Raw genomic sequence first — 7,932 nt, forward strand, 5'->3', positions numbered from 1 at the left:
GTCTTAATTTACGATATTTTTATGAAATGTTTTGGTTGTTATTGGTTGTGAGGGAGTAATAAAGATTGATGTTTCTGCGTGGGACAACTCGTAAGCAGTAAGATGTTTCATTTTTCGAATTTTTTTAAAATCACAATATCATTCTGTAGGAACAGTAGTATTTCTTGGATCAATCTTGCTAAGTCAGTAAATAATTAACATAACGAAGATAAATGTAGCAAACAGATTTTGCCAATGCGACCAGTCCTTTATACTAGCGGACAAATTAGGCTCTCCCACATGATTGGCTGTTATGTCACATGACAGACCACCATCGGATTAACAAATATGTGCCTAGACTACAATTGGTCAATGTATCGACATAAATATCATCATGCGTTGACATGATGTTTGGTTTTCTCGATCGTGTCTAAAATTACACACGAGTGACCACGAATGACCACGAGTGACCACGAGTGACAACAAATGACCACGAGTGACCACGAGTGAGAATAACGTGAAAATATTATGCTGACGTCATAATTACGTCATTTTTATGAAACAGTCACTATTTAACCGCAAATGGACAGTTTTCGGACACCTTAACAGGTAAATTTGATACTGAAGAGTGGAGTGATACTGAAGAGTGGAGCAGTTGGGGGGAGGGTTATGGCATGTGGGGTGGGGTGGTCTAAACCTACCTCCTCCCGTTACCTTTTATCCCACCCCTACCCCCTTTTTTGTTGACTTTGCCTTTTGAGAATTTTGGGACTGCAAAATGCAATTAAGGAATAGTCATTTGCTTACATTTGTTCCTCTGCAATGACTACTGGTGAAAAATGGAAAAACTTTAATTTTAAAAATGCAACATCTGTAGCATTTGCATTTTTAAAGGCGAAAATAAAGCCTTGCAAATGCTATTTTCTCTATTTCTTGAAACTAAGTCTTCTCGAAAATTAGGTATAAAATAAAATTTGTGTCATAGATAAATATTCCCGCCATAAGAGCGTCAACGGAAGAGTACATCGGGGTACTAGGCTTGTGATATAGAAACTTACAGTCTTCTGAGTCTCGGTATAATTACCCCGGTTAACAATTCCCCCACGGCCATTTAAGTGAACTAAATATAAATTTGGTGCACGCCTCGACACATTCTATTTATACTCGACGCAAATTTCTTCGTCACCACCGCTGTTTCACTAACAACAGCCTTTTCATTCTAGAAGCATGAAACTAGTCTTAGGCCCGGTTCATACGTCGAATTTCTGCCGTGTCGAATTCAATTCAATTAAGTGCGGCAGAAATGCGACTGTTGATTCAGACGTCGCACTTGTGCCGCACTTAATTCAGAGTCGATACTGTAGTGTCTGCCGGTCAGCAGAAAATATGATAAAGCTAGAGTATCCTATATGGCGGACGAATATACGCGTGACCAAAATATTCGCCTTACTGTGCACTTCTTCATCAATGTCATCATCCGAGCTGCAATAGCTCTCCTGCAGTACTTCCATGTAGTTTCCTACGAAGATTTTATCTTCTTCAGATGAGCTTTCTTCTTCGATGGAATTGCGCGGGTGCCATGACGCCATTTTGGACGGTCGGCCTTGATTTATGCATGCTCAATACATTAACATAATGTGTTTTAATGTATAAATTCGATTCAACACGGCAGAAATGCGACGTTTGAATTGGTGCCGCATTTCTGCCGAAAAATGCAACAAGACCAGTCGAACGTACGGCAGAAATTCGGCAGCTGATTCAGACGTCGAATTTCTGTCGAATTTAATTAGTTTAATTGAATTCGACGCGGCAGAAATTCGACGTATGAACTGGGCCTAAGTTTATTAGGAGAAAATTCCTTTAATACATATTTTGCACTCAATTATTCTTTCTTATGAAAAATCCTTTTCGCATAAGCAAACGGGATAAAAGGGGGGTGGGGAAGTATAGAGAAGGCGGGAATAATATTTTACAGTCGAAAAAGCGCGAAGGCATGGAAGAGGCAAAGTCAATGAAAGGGTAAGGAGGGGGGGGGGGGGGTTGGAATAAAAGGTAACGAAATGCGGTAAATTTAGACATCCTCCTCCCCTCCTTCTTACTACTGCTCTCACCCGTGTCTCTCGGAAATGTCTTTAGTGTCAAATTTACCTATTTAGGTGTCCGAAAACGGTCCATTTGCGGTTAAATAGTGATTGTTTTATAAAAATGACGTCATTATGACGTCAGTATAATAATTTCATGTTATTCTTACACGTCGTCACTCGTGTACATGTGTACTTTTAGACACGATCGATTGAATCGGTTACCCTCCTCCTTGGGTAACCCTACCACCTATGTAAACGAAACCGGGAAAAAAATAGGAGGATTAAAGACGCCTTAGCTTGTCTGTGTTCAATCTTTTATCCAAGCGACACAAGCGTCCTGAAGGTATGATTCAATTACACAACTTGACTGATTAAAAACTTTGTCGTGTGCTTATAAATTTAAATCTCCCTTATACTATATTGATGTATGTAATTTAACAAATAAAGAAGCCTCAACTGTGCTCTGTTCTGTTTTAAAGCACGCAGGAAGCGGCTAGAGCACGAAAGAAGTGTAGGGGGAAACACGAGACGTAGTCGAGTGTTTCTTCCTACTTCTTGAGTGCTCTAGCCACTTGCTAAGTGCTTTACAACAGAATAGAGCACAGTCGAGGCTTCTTTATTTGTTTTATGATAAAGAATCATTTTATTTCCCCACGTATTCACTCTTATTTTCAAAACAAACTTCATTTTCCAAAGGAACAAGCGGCGTCAGCGTGCATCTGTACTCTGATAAAGCAGGCTAAAATAGGCCAATCACAATCGTTGTTTGAATGGTTCGAATGATTTGATTGGTTGAACAAGACGAAAGATGTCAAACATGTCAAAGCGAAGCATTAAAGTTAACAAACTTTGCATAGTTCGAATGTAACGCCAGCGCTTCTTCACAGGATACTCTTATTAGGGTACTACTAAGAAAGACTGAGTCTAGTACCCTAATAAGAGTAATTTTTTTAGGTTTTAGGCAGGTCCTCCTCACACAACCATGTTTTGGCTGTCTCCAACCCTAATCCAACCCTCACTCAACTCCTAACCCTAGACCCATCCTCGTTTTGCAGCTACAGGATGAAAGAGTAAAATGTTCAGTGAAATCCGGTGGATTTGTGGCTCATGAAAATCTCGACGTTATTAACATGGCAATTCGAGAACAAACTGCTTAAAGCTTGCGGCTGGTATTAAACCAACTGCTGCGCTGTGTTTTGTGAATGAACAACAATCGATCGCTCGAACTGTTGACACCGTTAGGAAAACTGGGCTGCTGTGACTGCTGTGGCTTCCCACTCAATGCTCCGGAGAGGGTATTTGAACAATTAAGCTGTTAGTTGTCCGCTCGAAGGGCGAGCGTTGTAATTTCTGAGGCTTGCTTCACTGTGGTGAGCGGAGGTGGCCGTGATGGAACTTACGCGGAAAATGTTAGGATCTTGTAAACTTATATGTGTGTTTTCGCTAGCTAATTAAATTTTCAGTTTTCTCTATTTTTTGTTTGATTTTTCTACATGAAAATAAAGCTAACGAGCGTTTGCCGTATCTTTCAAAACTGTACTTAAGTTTATGGCATTTTTACATCTTTCGTTCAAACACTTGAGCTACCCATTTTATGTTATCTTTGGTGTTTTCCGTCTCTGCCTTCGCTCTAACTTCGTCAATTTCGGCGGTTGACATGTTTGCAAAGTCTGTTTATGTTTCTACTTGGCTCTGTGTTTTAGTCGCTAAATTCTTCGGAAACTTCGCTTTCAATCACCGTGTTATTTGTACTGTTACTCACAGGGTGGTCTATATCCATTGAAGCTAAGGACTCGTTTTCGTTTTTCTAGGTTATATAAGGCGTCTAGGGAAAAGTACTGAAAAAACCAAGAGAGAAGTCCAGGCATTTCACTAACGGGCTGATGGCGTGACACCGTTGCTCCGTGCATCTGTACTCTGATAAAACAGTCACGCTGTTTCAACCAATCAGCGCGCTCGTTATATCGGAACTTCATTTTAATAATTTACATTGTATGGCTGTTGTTTAAATGTTGCGGGCTAGGCTAAAGCTAAGGACACTCGTTGGAACAGTTGGAAAAGTGTGTATTAATAGAGTTCATAACAATTATGCTTTTGTAAACGTTGGGAATTAGCATACGAGAAAAACACCGCATACTTACGAGGAGTGTTTTATCAGCTGATAAAACCGCATACTAATAAGGAGGAGGTTTATCGATATGAAGTAACTTCACGTGATGTATTACGGTCCATTTATTTGACGGGTAAAAACTTGTGTGTCAATAGAGTTCATAACAATTATGCTTTTGTGAACGACGAGAAAAACGTCACATATTAATGAGGAGTGTTTTATCAGTTGATAAAACACTGCACACTAATGAGGAGTGTTTTATCAGCTGATAAAACACCGCATAGTAATAAGGAGGAGGTTTATCGATTTAAAGTTACTGAAAGAGATGAAAGAAGAACTTGGCTAAAATACAGAACATAACATCGCCCGCTTACCGAGAAAAAGCCTCCATTGTCGGCGTGCGCAAGCTACGTCTAGCCAAGTTTATCATGGTACAATTTCCGTAGAAATATAGAACCAAAATTCATAGACAGAAAATGCAAACAAAACTTAATTCGAAGAGAGTTATCCTAATTTCTAGTATTATATGGAAGATCGAAAACTGTTTTTGATTCAGTTATTCATCATCGTCGTAAATCGCTCCTTTTTTGGAGAGATCCCTCTGTAAGACTGATTGAATTCGAGCACTATGTGTTAAGTCATCTCTAATAAAAAATGGCAAAAGAGAAATTAATCTTTATTTAAGGAAAACGGACTTTTCTTTGTCATAAATTGGAGTTAAATTTACCACGTTAACTAGTGATTTGAGGTTGTCGGTTTTAGTATTCCTTCAGGTTAATTCTGCTTCAGTGTTTGCGTTTTGGTTTCAATAGAAAGTAAAAAAAAATTTCCATAAAGTAAACTTAAGAAAAAGATAAATATTTTCAGCTAAAAAAGTGCGTCAATAGAGTTCATAACAATTATGCTTTTGTGAACAACGAGAAAACACCGCATACTAATGAGGAGTTTTTTATCACCTGATAAAACACCGCATAGTAATAAGGAGGAGGTTTATCGATATAAAGTCACTGAAAGAGATGAAAGAAGTACCTGACTAAAATACAGAACATAACACTACCCTGAGGATATTGATCCAGTAAGGTTACGATAAGAAAATACGTCTTTACAGGTCAGTATAAGGAACAACTAATGTTGACTACTTCATAAACGTAAACAGTGCTATTTCATAAGGTTTATATCTACAACCGAGGTTCTCAGCCTGTTCTCAGGGAACGCACTCCCTAATCTTTGATTATTACTAGTTATATGAGTGCGTTCGACGCCTTATATTGTACAAATTCAGCTATGGTGGACCCTTTCCAGAGTCGTTTCAGGGGCCGACTTATTTCCTTCTATAACAAACAGTAATCAAAGATTATACGAATGTTTTCGACTCCTCAAATTTCATAAATTCGTCTATGATGGACCTTTTCTTGCTCGTTTCAACTGGACGTATTTCATGTAATGTTATGGTGCTAAAATTATCATGTTTACGGAATATTTAAAGTTTCTTCTCCAAATTCTGCCGCAGCTAGCCTAGCCTTGTGCACAGAGCCGCCCGCTTACCGAGAAAAAGACTCCATTGTCGGCGTGCGTAGGCCAGTATGTCTAGCCAAGTTTATCAAGATGCAATTTCCGTAGAAATATAGAACCAAAATGCACAGACAGAAAATGCAAACAAAACTTAATTCGAAGAGAGTTATCTTCATTTCTAGTATTTTATGGAACAAAAGTGTCTTGTGATCGAAAACTGTTTTTGATTCAGTTTTTCATCATCGTCGTAAATCGCTCCTTTTTGGAGAGATTCTTCTCTAAGACTGATTGAAATCGAGCGCTGTGTGCTAAGTCACTCTCTTAATAAAAAATGGGAAGAGGGAAAATCAAGAGATGAAAGAGAAATTAATCTTTATTTAAGGAAAACGGACTTGTCTTCGTCATAAATTGAAGTCAAATTTGCCACATTAACTAGCGATTTGAGGTTGGCGGTTTAAGTATTCCGTCAGGTTGATCCTGCTTTAGTGTTTGTGTTTTGGTTTCAATAGAAAGTAAAAATTTCCGTAAAGTAATCTTACGGAAAAGATAAACATTTTCAGCCATTTACTTAGGAGTTGTGACTTGACTGCATGGTAAACTATCCGTGGACAATTTTGGATAGTAGTAAATTCAATTAGAAACCCTACTCAAGAGATGATGATTAGAGAATTCTGTTAATGGAAAAAGTAAAAAAAAAAAAAAAAAAGGTTAATTACATGTGAACATCAAAAGCTGTTGTTTGCAATTTTTGGTTTCTTGTTATTGTTAATTCTGCAATTATTGGAGCAAGAATGGCCTTCCTCAACAATCGGATGTCGGATCAGTGGTCTCCACAGACCGTTCATCTTTACAGGTACACCTTATTTGTTTTGGATAAAAATTGTTAACAAAACGAACCGAAACGATTGAAAGACGTACTTTAAGAGCAAAATCCGCTATTGAAAAAGGTTAACGGAAAAAAGTCTGTTAAGAAACTAAAATTGGAATCGAGCGATTTTTTCAAATCGGAATCCAGACAGTGGAATCCTGAATCCACTGCATAGAATCCGGAATCCAAGACTTTCTGGGATTACCTTAAGCCCTGGTCAAACGGTGCATGATAGTCGATGATAGTTGATGATAGTCAAAACTATCATCCACTATTATCAAACAACAAGTGGCTGGTCAAACGGCTCAAGGAAACTCGTGATAGCTGACGAGAGTTTACCGTGAGCCTCTAGTGGCAGCCACTGCTGAGTGTCAACATCGCAGACAAAACTTCGCAGGGATGAATTTTTCGCGGCGAAAGAAAGCAGCTGCCTGCTTCGTTTTCCTTCATTTGTTGGAAGAAGTAACTGAAAATTAATCTTGAGAGCGCTGGTGGAGAAAACAGCGCCTGGTCAAACAGGAAAGACTATCATCAACTATTATGAAGAATTTGAACACGCTCAAATTGAATGATAGTCGATGTTAGCATGCCTCAGTGACCGACTATAGTTTAACCCGCAATCTGATTGGCTACACAGGTGCCGTCTATCGATCGATAGACGGCAGTTTGTCAGAGCGCGCGCGATTTAGCATGCATCATTGCACAATATATCAAAATTTATGAAATTAAAAAGATTTTTTGCTTCATAGATCGATCTCTGAAGTATGCTAAAACAATTAGACGGCTCGCTCTCGGTTTCTATTGCCTTTGAAAGTTGGCTCGGGGCTTCGCCCCTCGCCAACTATCAGCCGATAGGAACCTCGAGCTCGCCGTCTAATTGTTAAATAGTCGATGATAGCGCATTATAGTTGGTGGTCAAACGAGCGCGCGCGCTTTAACTATCATTGACTATCATCAACTATCATGGGCCGTTTGACCAGTGCTTTACATGGGGTAATCAGTAGCGAGATTTCGCAGGTTGTCGTAAATTTTTACAAGGGAATAAATTTATAAAAGAAAAGGGTCAGCGAGTGGATTGTTTTGCCATACAAGTTCATAAACAGAAGTGTCTCCGTTCATTTGAAGACGGAATTTGAGATAACAGGGGTCAACATAGGAACGAGCATATAAACATAAGTGGATTGATCGGGGATTCAATGAGCTCTGAAAAGAGCTCCCGATCCAGCGCACTTATGTCTTCCTTGTTCATCGTCACTCCTCGCGTTCAAAAGTCGTCAAGCAGCTGATTTATGAAATTTCAAAGTTTGCGGGCCACTGATCAATTTAACGACTGAGTGATTTTCCGAATACGCATTGTAATGCTCGGACAGCCATTTTTA

At 39.0% G+C, this 7,932-nt stretch overlaps 1 protein-coding gene across 1 annotated transcript in view; it reads left to right on the forward strand.

The window, feature by feature from the left end:
* Positions 1 to 94, forward strand: part of LOC146457378 (amine sulfotransferase-like) — a 9,044-nt gene extending 8,950 nt beyond the window's left edge. Inside the window, exon 4 of the mRNA XM_085092111.1 lies at positions 1 to 94. This exon is cut by the window's left edge and continues 351 nt beyond it. The gene's annotated coding sequence lies outside the window, so the exon portion shown is untranslated.
* Positions 95 to 7,932: the final 7,838 nt, after the last annotated feature.

This window comes from Pavona decussata, unplaced genomic scaffold, assembly GCF_977016875.1.
Source record: "Pavona decussata unplaced genomic scaffold, jaPavDecu1.1 SCAFFOLD_244, whole genome shotgun sequence".
NCBI lineage: Eukaryota > Metazoa > Cnidaria > Anthozoa > Scleractinia > Agariciidae > Pavona > Pavona decussata.